The sequence below is a fragment of the Oryx dammah genome, unplaced genomic scaffold (assembly GCF_014754425.2).
Source record: "Oryx dammah isolate SB20612 unplaced genomic scaffold, SCBI_Odam_1.1 HiC_scaffold_29, whole genome shotgun sequence".
In the NCBI taxonomy this organism is placed as follows: domain Eukaryota; kingdom Metazoa; phylum Chordata; class Mammalia; order Artiodactyla; family Bovidae; genus Oryx; species Oryx dammah.
Window position 1 is genome coordinate 14,476,817 of NW_024070213.1, and position 14,998 is coordinate 14,491,814.

A 14,998-nucleotide genomic window follows, 5' to 3' on the forward strand; every position below is an offset into this window, starting at 1 on the left:
GGATCAAACCCAAGTCTCTTGCATGGCAGGCAGATTCTTTACCATCTGAGCCACCAGGGAAGCCAGAAGAGAAGTATCATATTAATGAAACATCACCCATTAATGCCTTAGCACTAATGAAGGCAGCTCCTGCTCACTGATAAGAAAGTGAATAAGGATGAATAATTTATGCAGGTAATGTGTGTTGGAGGATGTTGGGTGGAAGCTGCACTGAGAAATTTGAATTGAAGAGTTGTAAAATAGTTTAGAGATGATCTAATCTGATCTTTACATTCTATCACTGAAGAAATAGAGTGGAAACAAGAGAAATGAAAGCTCTAGAGGATCTGGGTGAACAAACACTTCTGGGACCAGGCAGACCAAACAGGACAAGGGGAAGCAGAAGGGTGTGGGGAATTCTGTGCTTCTGTGGAAAGCTGCATTTTCTGGACTTTAGACTGGATGAGCACACACAGGTCCAGTTTAGCTGATTCTAACTCCAGGGAGCTGCTTTGCGACACTGTGAGCTGTAGATAACCAGCAGCAATGCTGTCAATGAAAAACATACATGTGCGTGCTCAGCCACATCCGACTCTTTGCGACTCCATGGGCTGTAGCCTGCCAGGCTCCTCGGTCCATGGAATTTTCCAGGCAAGGACACTGGAGTGGGTTGCCATTTCCTACTCCATAAAAACATATATTCACAACTTGAAAGTTGCGAGTTATGTTTTATTTGGCTGGAATTTTTAGGACTTCAAGCCTGGGAAACAGCATTTCAAGTGACCCTGAGAGATCCGCTCCAAGGAGGTGAAAGGGGAGCTAGGATATAAGGGAGTTTTGCAACAAAGCACAGGCAGTTGGAACAAAGGATTACTGTTAATAAGGGAAAACTAGGTATCTCAAGGAATCCAGTGCTTTTCTCTGTATGGGAAAGTGCAAGAGTCTGGGGCCTTTGAAATCTTTCCTTTCATATGCACCTCAACTATTCTGGGCCAGCCTCCTGTGTTTTCACACCCTGCTTTCCTCAGGGTTCACTGCGGGGAGTAGGAGCTGCTGTTGTTCATTTATTCAGTCTTGTTGACCCCATGGACTGCAGCACGCCAGGCCTCCCTGTCCTTCACTATGTCCTGGAGTTTGCTCAAACTCATGTCCATTGAATCGATGATGCCATCCAACTTGTTGCTACCTTGCAGCTATTCTTTTCTTTCTTAGTTTCTTCAGGGCTCACCAGTTTACCATCTGCTATGACGGCAATCGTTAAAAATGACATCCCTTTTTTGCACTGACATGGCAGGCAATATTCCATTTATGAAAGCAAAATAATGTAACCAAGCATGACCCTGTGGATGACTCAAGTTTATAATTAACCTCCTTATCTGAATCTTTATTCCTTTCCTTGTTCAAAACTTGTTCTTCTGAAGATTGAGGTCTTTGTGACCCCATGGACTGTAGCCTGCCAGGATCCTCTGTCCATGGAATTGGTCAGGCCAGAATACTGGAGTGGGTAGCCTTTCCCTTTTCCAGGGGATTTTCCCAACCCAGGGATCGAACCCCGGTCTCCTTCATTGCAGGCCTATTTACCATTTGCGCCACCAGGGAAGCCCTAAAATTGAGGAGTATCAAAGAAAACGGGGGAACTGTAACTGAGCAGGACCCATGGGGCCTTTGAGGGGGGCAAAGGCCTCCCTACAGCCTGTTCTCTAGCCCCTCTCTGAAGTACCTCGGTTCAGTCGCTCAGTCATATCCAACTCTTTGCAACCTCATGGACTGCAGCATGCCAGACTTCCCTGTCCATCACCAGCTCCTGAAGTCTGTTCAAACTCATGTCCATTGAGTTGGTGATACCATCCAACCATTTTGACCTCTGTTGTCCCCTTCTCTCCTACCTTCAATCTTTCCCAGCATTGGGGTCTTTTCTAATGAGTCAGCTCTTCTCATGAGCTGGCCATAGTATTGGAGCTTCAGCTTCAGCATCAGTCCTTCCAATGAATATTCAGGACTGATTTCCTTTAGGATGGACTAGTTAGATCTCCTTGCTGTCCAAGGGACTCTCAAGAGTCTTCTCTAACATCACAGTTCAAAAGCATCCATTCTTCAGTGCTCAGCTTTCTTTATGGTCCAACTTTCACATCCATATACGACTACTAGAAAAACCATAGCTTTGACTAGATGCACCTTTATTGGTAAAGTAATGGGCCAATGGAGAGGCAGCAGGTGGTGTCACAGGGGTAAACATTATCAGCCCTTAGGCTCCAGGAGGCCTGGGGCTGTGTGCTGATGGTCATCAAGTAGTTAATACCAAACCTCCCCAGCTCTAACACATGGAAGGTGTTAATACACACATGTGCACACACACATTCATTTGACTTGTCTATGAAAAAGGGCAATATAATTAGTAAACAAAGAAATACAAATGTGAGTGGCAATAGTATATTTCCTGTGTATCGTATCAGTGAATAATAATAAGCATTATTATGGTTATACCAAATTGGCACAGAGCTGTGGTATGGGGGCTTCTCTATGCTGCTGGAAGAGCAGGCTGATGGCATGTAAAATGAAATGCAGAGCAGTTTGGGAATATGTACAAAAATAACACTGCAAAGCATTGACCTTGGGGAAAGAATCTTGGATGCAGGCAAAAAATTGAATTGTGCTTCAAAGACATTTATTGTTGCATTGTTCATAGTTGTAGAAAATTGGAAATAATTGCCAACTATCAAGGCTTGAATGAACGGCTGTGGTAAAATCGCCTTCTGCTATTCAAAATAAGATTTCTGAAGAGTGCTAAATCGAAAGACATGCAAATAGATCATTAAATTGAAAAAGAAAAGCAAGTTAAAACTTCACATGATCCCATTTTTATCATTAAATGATTGCAAGGATGCAATCAAAATGTCTTCACTGGTTCTTACCAGGTGTTGGAATTACAGACGTCTTAAATTCTTTTTTTTTAATTTAGCTTCTCTCTATTTGATAAGATTTCTGCAATGAGCATATCTGATTTTTATAAAAATAAAACTAATAAATAATAGCAAATAAATTAATTATGAAAAGCTGTCTTAGTTATTTTAAAGAGCATTGCCAGGGCATGATGGCATTTAAACACTGTTGCCAGTGTGGGCTAGGTAAACTGAAAATGGAAGGACCAGCCTGAAGCATGAGGACAAGGTTTGTCATTAGACTGAGATTGGTTTGCTCTGGTTTTGGCCACTCTGTGGGACTTCCAGGGTTTTAGTTACCCCACCAGGGATTGAGCCAAAGCCCCAGCAGGGAAAACTGGGGTTAGGAGTCCTAACCACTGGACCACCAGGGAAATCCCTTGATTGAAATGATAAGCAATTTTTTGCTTTTATGTAAATATACATTTGTGTATTTTCTACAAGAAAGCTTTAATCAAAAGTTCTTCCTCAGATAAGGGAAAACTTTAATCAAAAGTTCTTCCTCAGATAAGGATCAAATATTTATGCCCAAGAGTAAGTGTGTGCTGAGTCAGTTCAGTCATGTCCGACTCTGCAACTCTTAGACTGTAGCTCACCAGGCTCCTCTGTCCATGGGATTTCCTAGGTAAGAATACTGGAGTGGGTTGCCATTTTCTTCTCCAGGGGATCTTCCTAAGTAAGAATAAATAAGTAAATATTTTTTAAACAAGTAGAGAAACAATATGATTGGAGAAATACGCAGAAGTTTCTGGAAATACGGTTTTCATCACAATTATTCTAGGAAGACCATCTTCCAACATTAGAATGTTATTGGTTTCAATATCTCCTTTTGGAGAACTGTAACACTTTCTTCAATAGAAATCTTCCTTCTCTGGCTGCTAATATATGAAACAGGTAAAAGTAAGAGGCTTCCCTGGTGGCTCAGCGGTAAAGAAACTGCCTGCCAATGCAGGAGATTCGGGTTCGATCCCTGGGTCAGGAAGATCCCCTGGAGAAGGCAATGGCAACCCTCTCCAGTATTCTTGTTGGGAAAATCCCATGGACAGAGGAGCCTGGCGGGCTACAGCACATGGGGTCACAAAGAGTGGGACACGACTTAGTGACTAAACAACAACAAAAAGCAAAACATACTTTGCGAAGGCAGGAAGTGATGAAGGGGATTGAAGCTCAGGGCCTCTGCGAGCCTGCTGTCCCACTTCTGGTCTTACAATCAGCCCTGAGTGCATCTATATGGGGTCCCTGGGCTTCTCAGAGGATAGTGGGAAAAACCCTTTAGAGCTATACAGTTAAAAAATCCATGCTCCGGAAAGGCAGAACTAGCCTGAGTAGCTGGGAGGAGAGTGAGCTGATTGCAAACTGCCCAGACCAGGCAGAGCAGGCCAGAAGGACTTCATCACAGCAGAGGGGAGAGAAGAGACACACAGGGAAGGGGAACCAAGTGGTTTCCCAGGACCCACCTCCTGGGAAGCTCAGAGCCTCTCAAAGAGCCACTCTACCAGTTCGAAAGTCATGCCATCACTTGCAGAAGAAATCAGCCAGATTTAGAATCTGCACTAAATCAGCCGAGATAACAATCATCGGCACACAGACAACTGAGATACGGGCACCCTGTCTCCTAATTTCAGTCATGCTGCCTTCCTCAAAAGGTGTGAGAAAAAAAAAAAAAAAAGGTTTTTAAAGGAGAGGAGCTCCTTTAAAAAAATTATTTATTTACTTTTGGCTGTGTTGGATCTTCGTTGCCCCGGACTTTCTCTAGCTGTGGAGGGGGGGGAGGCTACTCCCCACTTTCGGTGCTCCGGCTTCTCATTGCGGTGGCCTCTCTTGCTGCAGAGCATGGACCCTAGGGTTCGTGGGTTTCTGCAGTCGTGGCTCGTGGGCTCAAAAGCACAGGCTCAATAGTTGTGGTGCATGGGCTTAGTTGCCCTGAAGCATGTGGAATCTCCCCAGACCAGGGATAGAACCTGTGTCCCCTGCATTGGCAGACTGATTCTTAACCGCTGGACCACCAGCGAAATCCAGGTATGAGAAAATTTCTATTTTGTAGCTCCTGAGAGATGGAGGGAGAGTCTGTTCCTAAAGAACTAGAAATAGGACAAAATCCCTAATAAAGTTTCTTCAAACATTGCCTTTCCTCCCTCCCTGCCCGTCCCCTCCCACCAAGAATAATCTCATCATGGCAACATTAAAGATGGCTTAGAGAGATCACTAGTAGTGAGTAGTGAAGTCGCTCAGTCGTGTCCGACTCTTTGTGACCCCATGGACTGTAGCCTACCAAGCTCCTCTGTCCATGGGATTTTCCAGGCAATAGTACCGGAGTGGATTGCCATTTCCTTCCCCAGGGGATCTTCCTGACCCAGGGATCGAACCCAGGCCTCCCGCATTGTAAACTGACACTTTACCGTCTGAGCCACCAGGGAAGTCCAGCAATAGTTAATAACCATTAGCAACAGCTGTCCCAGAAGCAGCTGCCTCCCACGAGTCATGGAAACAGTGTTACCAAACCTGGAGTCTCCTCCCCCACAATGCAGTAAAATCAGTCTACTGACAGGGGTTGGGGTGAAGGAAAAAACGGTGTTTACTGCAGGGCACCAAGCAAGCAGAATGGGCAACTCATGCTCAAAAGACCCAAAGTTCCTGATGGCTTTCAGAGGTGGGTTTCTTTTAATCAATTAATTTGTTGGTCGCACCAAGAGACATGTGGGATCTTAGTTCCCTGACCAGGGATCAGACTTATGCCCCCTGCCTTGGGAGCGCAGAGTCTTAACCACTGGACCACCAGGGAAGTCCTCAGTGAAGGGTTTTTTAAGCATTATTTTGGGTGAGTGTTGCAGTTTGCAGTCTTTCTTCTGATTGGTTGCTGGAGGGTTGACAAGGTGACGTTTTGAGAATCTTAATCATCAGACGTCTGGTCCCAACCAATCTGGGGTCACCATGCCGGTGGTCCGCATGTAGTCAGCATCTTCCACCTGGGTGGGGGGCAGCAGTCTCAGGACAACTGAAAAATGGGTGTCAAGTGGCTATGTACATCCCACGGGAAGGCACCAGGGCTCTGTTTTACCCTTGAACTATTGTTTAGGCTCTCATTACTTTTGTTGCTTAACTGCTTTCCCTTTGTTTCTATGTCCCCTCACTTCCCTAATCAGTATCTGCTTGAGACTGCTCTCTGGAACTCAGAGAAGGCTTAGGAGACTAAAGCCTTTTTCCACAGACAAGAAACAGGACCCAGAGGGGCTTTGGTCCAGTGGAAGGCACTGGAGGGTCCTGCCTGGTTTTAATAACAATGTCCACTCATTCCATCACACAGGAGGTCACACACACCACCACCACCACCACCACCACCACCACCACCACCACCACCACCACAAACCCGTGGAGTCCTTCTGAAGGAGGAAACAGACAGAACAGGTTCCATCTTGAAAGCAGGACTCCATCTTCGGCCGGACTGTGGACTTTGAGCTATATGTCCTGTATCCATGGAAACGACATACAAATTGGAAAATCAGACCACTCCCGCCATGGAAGAGCCCCAGGGCTTGTACCTAGACTGTCTGTCACCTAAAAAAAATACCCTAATTATCTGTGTAACCGAATAGAATCATAAATTCTATTATGCTTGTTGGCGTATGACCATAGGCCTATTGATAATTGTCCACTGTTAACCACCTAGGCTTAAGGCATACGAATCACCGGTTAACTTTGATTATATCTTTCTTTTCCTTTGTTCAGACTAGATTCAGAGAATTTGGGGAGATAGGTTTGAGCCCGTAAACTTAGGGTATATAAGGTTTTCACAAAAACTTGGATAAGAGGAGACTCTGCCTTGGGCCCACCAGTGTAATAAACTGCACTCCACTATCTGCATTGTCCTTCTGAGTGAGTTTGTTTCCCGGAACGCGTGGCTACAACATTTGGTGCACGGGCCGGGAAACTCTTCACTTTGAGGAGACAAATCCCATTTGGGACTCTGAGGCCTTGCGGCTTGAATCTTCTAGAGGTGGGGAGGCGCCTTGCCCTTCTGGAAGGATTCTGCTTTTTAATGCCCAGACCTTTCATGTTTGCAGGTAGTGGATGGCAGCAGGGGAACTGAGCACTCAGGTGAGGAGGAACCCACCCGGCAGGGGGGAAGAGGGGCCCTGATCACGCCCCTGGGATGTACTAGAAGGGGCACTGACCCACAGGAACCCAGAATAGGCAGGTGGCAGTGATTGCTTGGTACACATGTTGACGAGCTTGTTAGGGCTTAGGAAGGAAATTTGTGAATGTCATTTAGAAGTGGTGTCCACGCCATCTTGGGGAAAATTATTACCAACCAATCGCCAGGGGATTTTTAGGAGAAGAAACTTGGTCTTTGTGTGCTCGTATTCTGCCCTTGCCAAGGAGGTGTCCCATCTGCTGCGAAATTCTTGACCCCCTTGGAATTGTCAGGCTGAAAGGAGGGGGATACATAAGTGAGTACGAATTGGTTTTTCCAGAGACGGCCTGGGACGTGGGATAGTTAACCCATCTGTGTTTTCATCTGCACCTGATCAAGCCTACCAAGGCAGCACAGACTTTATAAGTTAAGGGAGAAGCAGTCTTGGCCCACGTGGCGTTCTGGTTCGGCTGTGCTGACCGGCAGGTGAAGACACGCCGATCCCCCTTCCCCCTCTCGGATCTGGCAGGTAAGGCTCTTCTCACCCCAACTAGGAAGGAGATGGAATGGCAGTTTAAGTGTTTCATTGAGTGGAAATATCAGAAGTACATAGGGTACTGAGAACTTCAGAGACAGAACGAAAAGGACAAGTAGAAGAAGGTTCGAGAAGGTAAACAAGATGGGGGGAAGTGAATCTAAGGCAACTGTATTGGAATGCATGATTAAACATTTAAAGAAGGGATTTGGAGGAGACTATGGGGTGAAGATGAAGCCTAACCGCCTCCACATACTCTGAGGTCGAATGGCCCCCTATGGGAGTAGGATGGCCGCCAGAGAACACCATGAACTTAAAAATAGTGGAAGCAGTCTATACGGTAGTCACAGCAGAGCCAGGACACCTGGATCAATATCCACATATTGACTCATGGCTAGGGTTAGCTCAAGACCCTCCTCCTTGGATAAGGTTCTATATCCAGAAGGGAAGGGGAAAAATATTAATGGCACAAAAACTGACTGATGATAAAAAAGGAAATTCTACAGGATTTGGATGGGGATGACCTGACCCCTCCCCCATACAGGATAATGACGCGCCTGCCTCCCAGTGCTCCACCAGGACCGGGGGCCGCCTTAATGCCCGATCCAGGGCCAGGTGAAGTTCCTGCAGCAGCCACTGCTCTTCCACCAGCTCTCCCAGAGATTGTAGAGCCGCCGTTTTGGCAGGCTCCGACCCCAGCGATGGAGACCTCTGGTCAACGCCCCCAGAATTCCACCTCAGCTGGACCGCCTAGATTGTATCCACCGCTCCTGGTGAGTACTGATGGGAAGGGTGAAGAAAACACAGGAATTAGAAGCTGTGCTCTGCCAAGGAACAGGGAGACAGAACTCCACTACAGATGTCCCTCAGAGAGCTACAACAGCCTCTGGTTCAGGACACATGTGGGCACTACCATCAGCCCCCTGTAGCCTATTATTACCAGCCATTTTCCTCTACAGATATATTAAACTGGCAGAGAAACACTCCACTGTACTCGGGGGAGCCTCAAGCCATGATTAGGCTAATGGAGACTAATTTTTGAACCTACTTCCCTACATGGGATGATATAATCCAACTACTAGTATCCCTTTTCAGCACTGAGGAAAGACACAGGATCCTAACTGAGGCCAGAAAATGGTTAAGAGAAATGGCACCCGAGGGTACTGCAAACCCGCAGTGGTGGGCAGAACCAGCCACCCCGATGAGAGGCCCAGCTGGGACTGTAACACAGAGGAAGGGGCCACCTGGAGAGATATCGGGCGGCTATTTCACAAGGTCTCAAGAGTGGGGCCTGAAAACCTGTAAATAGGGCAGAACGCTCCGAAGTGATTCAAAGGGAAAGCAAATCACTCTCTGAGTTCCACGAAAGACTGTTCTAGGCCTGTAGACTTTATATGCCAACAGATTTAGAGGCTGCTGGGTCTCAGATGGTGAAAAATGCAGACTTTGTGTCTCAAGCCTACCCCGAAAATGTCAGATGGGGGGACACCAAGTGACTCATGAATTTTTATACATGACTGAATGTCCAGTACCTTTGTTGGGGAGAGACTTGCTGTCTAAATTGGGGGCACAAGTGACCTTTCCCCCAACGAAAGAGCTACTCTTCGAGTGGGCTCAACAACCTATTTACTCTTCCTCTCGGTAACCCCTCAAGATGAATGGAGGTTGCACGATCTCCTGGAAGGGAAACCAGACAGGCTAAACAGTCAAGAGAGCTAACTCAACAATTCCCTGAGGTCTGGGCGGAAGACAACCCCTCCAGGCTTGCAAAACAAGTCTCAATGCTAATAGAACTCAAACCCAGTACAATTAGCATCCACTTTGGGCCTGCCACACCTTGCTAATCTGTTTATTCTTTACGTGACTGAGAAAGACAAGGTGGCTATGGGAGTGTTGTCCCAGACTTTGAGGACTTGGGAGGGACCCATGGCTTATCTCTCGAAATGGCTGGACAATGTCACCACTGGGTGTCCAGGATGCTTACGGGCATATCCTGCCGTTGCCTTACTGGTCCAGGAGGCAACCAAGCTGACTTTGGGCCAAGATTTGATCATAAAAGTCCCGCATAAGGTCAACAGTCTCCTAAGTGGACATCCCCATAAATGGCTGTCAACATCCTGGATTACTCAATACCAGGGACTATTATGTGAGAACCCCTATGTTACTGTCGAGCCTTGTCAGGCCCTGAATCCGGCCACTCTCCTTCCTGTGGGAGAAGGTGGGCCCTCACATGATTGCAAGGAAATATGCCCGCAGACCTGACTTGAGAGACCTGCCAATCCCGGACCCAGATTTGGTCCTGTACACCTATGGCACCAGCCTGATGAAACAAGGACAACGACTGCTGGGATATGCGGGAGCCGTGGAAGAAACCATCGTTGAGGCTAGCTCTCTGCCGTCACACTGGTCCGCTCAACAGGCCAAATCATATGCGCTAATCCAGGCCCTCCAGCTGTCAAAAGGTAAGAAGACAAACATTTACACAGACTCCAGGTATGCTTTTGCCACACTACATGTACACAGGGCTCTGTATAGGAGAGACGCCTTTTGACAGCTAATGAAAACAGATATTAAAAATAAGGAAGAAATTAAGACCCTATTAGATGCTGCCTGGGAACCAGAAAGGGTTGCAGTCATACACTGCCAAGGACATCAAAAAGAGGATACCCCTCCGGGATCGGGGAAACAGACTGGCAGATAAGACCACTAAACAAGCAGCCGAGGGCTTGGGCTTGACAAGTGAAGCCCCTATTAAAGCTCTTGTATTGGTGGAGCTGCCTGAACTATCGCTGGACTCTCCAAAATACACTGAAGCCCAAAACCAACTAGCCAAAGTGGAAGGGGCCATCAAGACTAAAAAGGGATGGTGGGAATTGCCAAGTGGCAAATTATTGGTACTGGAGGAGCTGGCACCCACTCTGGTAAGCCAAACACACCAAGTGACCCACCTAGGCCATGATAAACTGGAAGAGCTAATTCAAAAATACTTCTTGGTTCCCCACCTCTCTTCCCTATGCAGGACAGAATCTCAGAACTGCATTGCCTGCTCACAGGTCAATGCTGCCTCTTGGCACAGACAGAAACCTCTGGGGATTCAACTAAAAGGCACGCTGCCCTTTGAGCACCTGGAAGCAGACTTCACTGAAATGAAACCTCACCGACACTACCATTACCTGCTGGTCATGGTATGTACGTTCTTGGGATGGTTAGAAGATTTCCTACCTGGAAAAGACTGAAAGAGCATCAGAAGTAGCCCGGTGCCTGCTTAGGGAGATAGTTCCCAGATTTGGATCTCCTATCAGCATTGGATCAGACAACGGCCTGGCTTTCGTAGCTGATTTAGTACAACAAGTAAGCAAAACTTTAAACATCAAGTGGAAATTACATACAGCACATAGGCCCCAGAGTTCTGGGATGGTGGAAGGAACCAACCAGACACTTAAAAGAGACATTCTCCAACTGGACCATAGAGACTGACTGTGGGGGGGACTTGTTCCTGATGGCTCTGCTCAGACTCAAGATGACCCCACGGTCCCATGGCTATTCTCCGTATGAAACAGTGTATGGGAGGCCCCCTCCCATAATAAAACAGGTGTCAACAAATTTGCCTCAGGTAAGGGGAGATGAGATTTTGCACCAGATGGAACAACTGGGTAAGGTAATAAGTCAGGTAACTAACTTTGTACAAGAAAGGGTGCTGTTCCCCCTTGGGGAACAGATTCACGAATTTGTGCCCGGGGATCAGGTGTGGGTCGAGGAGTGGAAACAGGACTCCTTGGCCCCACATTGGAAGGGTCCATATACTGTTGTTCCAATCATCCCTATGGCAGTTCAAGTTGCAGGTGTCACTCCCCAGATCCACCACATGGGGATGAACAGAACATACCACGCAGACCAGAAAACGCTGAGTGGGCTGCGCAGAGCGACCACACTGACCCTCGAGAGACCAAGATCATTCTTAAGAAGAAGAAGGAAAAGAAGATCCCAGATGAGCCCCTTCAGGATGAAGCCACATAATCAACTCCTGCTGCTTGGCCTCATCAATGTGATTTTGAATTTAACTTCCATTTCAACTGAGGACAATGTTTCCATCTCATGGGGACATTCCTTCGCAGACTTCCACAACACCTCCAACTGCTGGGTATGTGGGGCTATGATGCCTCTGTCTGTGATGGATGGACTTCCTTGGTGGGTGCCACCACTCTGCCAAGGAGATTTTAAACCACCCTGCTCTTTTCTGGAATGACAAAAAGAGACTTTCCTTTTGTCAATCATAATCTCTCCTTTCTGTCTTGGTGTAAGCCAGACCTACAGTCAATAGACTTGGGTCACTGGGTAACATTTGATGTAAACACCAGTTTCATAGAAGTAACAAAAGCCTATACCTCATATTTAAAGAACAAAAAGGAAAAAAGCTCCCTGACCAGCAAGGGAGGACAGGCCTCTAGGTATATTGAACAATTCTACCAAGTCTGGGATGAATATTTCTGGATGACCCCAGAAAAGGGTCAATTAATTACTCCCACCGCTGTATGCTGGGAACAAAAAGAACAAACAGTAGGGTTTGGTGACCATCCATTAGACCCAAAAGAACTAAAACCTATCCCCTGAACAGTGTAAATGAACATTTGAGGTCACATACCACCCCAACCAGTCCATCCATTGGCCAGGCCCTGATTGGAAATATAACCCTGGAATCCACAGGGTCGTGCTCAATGGAACCCAATGGCTTTGTGGCCCTAACCTTTGGCCTTGGTTACCAATCGGCTGGGTAGGCCGCTGCACACTGGGATTCACTTTTGCCCATGGCACCATAAAGCCTAACCCACAACAAGCCCTGGTAAATCTACCTTATTTACATGCTAGGTGGATAAGTCTGTGTTTCCATGGTATGAGTATATTGCTGCTTTATTCGTACCTTCTATGGGGACAACAGATATTATGATTAAAGTAGAGGCCTTGACTAATTTCACAAAACAGGCCCTCCTAGATAGTGATAAAGCCATCCAAGCCTTAAATGAAGAACAAATCCAAATGAGAAAAGCCTTCAGTGTGCGAGACCCTAGTTTGATCCCTGAGTGGGGAAGATCCCCTGGAGAAGGAACTGGCAACCCATTCTAGTATTCTTCCCTGGAGAATCCCATGAACAGAGGAGTCTGCGGGGCTACAGTCCATGGGGTCGCAAAGAGTTTGGACATGACTTAGTGACTAAATAAGCAACAACAACTGGATCAGGGGAATAAGGCAAGGGCCCCGCATATAATTCAGGCAGGAAAATAATACAGGGAACACACAGAGAAAGACTGAAAAGGGCAATTAAAGAAGGAAGAAAAACCTACAAACGTGGAGGAGAATGATGCCAAGATGTTCTAATAAGCGGTCTACAGTAGACCAGAAAGCTCTCTGCTTAGCTGGACATTCAAAGGAAAGAGAGACAAGCCAAAAAGATGCATGAAAGGAAATGAAACAAGGAAGAAGAGACTGCAGCTCAAGAAAATGATTTTAAAAATCATTTTAAATCATTTTCTTTTCCTTCACATTGGATAATTTCTATTGATATGTCTGGAAATTTATGACCTTTTTGTCTGAAGTTGCCAGTCTGCTATTAAGTCCACCTGGTAAATTTTTAATTTCAGATACTTATAAATTCCAATTCTAGAATTCTCATTTGGTTCTTTTTTAGAGTTTCTACTTTTTTTCATTGAGAGTTCACCACCTCTTCATTCATATACCCTTCTCTTTCTTTAAGTTCCTGGACATTTTTATAATAGCCATTTTTAAGTCCTAGTGTTTGAATGATGACATCTGAGTCATCTTCTGTCGGTGTCTATTGACTTGTGTTTTAATTTTTTCTTCTTCCCCATATGGCCAGTAATTTGCAATTGTATCCTTGACTTTGTGAATGAATCCTTTTAAAGCATCTTGTTTGTGTTTTCCTTTAAAGAATGTTGAGTTTTGTTCTGGCTGTCAATATACTGGAAACTTACCTTGATACTGTTGAGACTTGTTTTGGTCTTGGTAATAGTGGGTTTTCCAGAGAAGGCAATGGCACCCCACTCCAGTACTCTTGCCTGGCAAATCCCATGGATGGAGGAGCCTGGTAGGCTGCAGTCCATGGGTCGCTAGGAGTCAGACATGACTGAGCGACTTCACTTTCACTTTTTACTTTCATGCATTGGAGAAGGAAATGGCAACCCACTCTAGTGTTCTTGCCTGGAGAATCCCAGGGACAGGGGAGCCTGGTGGGCTGCCATCTCTGGGGTCGCACAGAGTTAGACACGACTGAAGCGACTTAGCAGCAGCAGCAGCAGCAGCATAGTGGGTTTTCAGTTCAGCTCAGTCACTCAGTCTTGTCTGAAGCTTTGCGACCCCACGAACTAGCACACCAGGCCTCCCTGTCCATCACCAACTCCCGGAGTTTATCCAAATTCATGTCCGTTGAGTCGGTGATGCCATCCAACCATATCATCCTCTGTCGTCCCCTTCTCCTTTTGTCCTCAGTCTTTCCCAGCATCAGAGTCTTTTCAAATGAGTCAGCTCTTCGCATCAGGTACCAAAGTACTGGAGTTTCAGCTTCAACATCAGTCCTTCCAATGAGCACCCAGGACTGAGCTCCTTTAGGATGGACTGGTTGAATCTCCTTGCAGTCCAAGGGACTCTCAAGAGTCTTCTCCAACACCACAGTTCAAAAGCATCAATTCTTTGGTGCTCAGCTTTCTGTATAGTCCAACTCTCACATCCATACATAACCATAGCCTTGACTAGACAGACCTTTGTTGACAAAGTAATGTCTCTGGTTTTTAAATATGCTATCTAGGTTGGTCATAACTTTCCTTCCAAGGAGTAAGCATCTTTTAATTTCATGGCTGCAGTCACCATCTGCAGTGATTTTGGAGCGCCACACCCCCCCCACCGCCAATAAAGCCAACCACTGTTTCCACTGTTTTCCCATCTATTTGCCATGAAGTGATGGGATTAGAGTGTCCTTTATCCTTGGGCATGGTTGTTACATGTAAGCAGTGGTTTTCCTGCTGTCTTTGCAGAATACTCAGGGTGTTTTTACTAAGATGTCTCCTCTGTGACTCAACCAGAATTCCTGTATCTACCAAGACTGTGATCTCTAGTGTTTTTGTTATGCCTCAAGCCTGTAGCAGTTTGCTGACTAGACCTTGTGGAGTTTCTCCCTGGGCTCATTCCTTTGTCTGGGAATCTGGAGGGACTCCTCAGAAATCTCCCTCTTTCTATGTAGCTTCTTTAACTGTTTGGTTCCCTGCCCTGAAATTTAGGGATGCTTTAGCAACTCCCAAACTCTGCTCTCTGATTCTGCTTGGGGCTTACCATCCTGCCCCATGGTTGCAAAATTGTGTCCAGATTGGGAGATGGGCGTAAATGTAGGCCTCATCTCATGTTTCC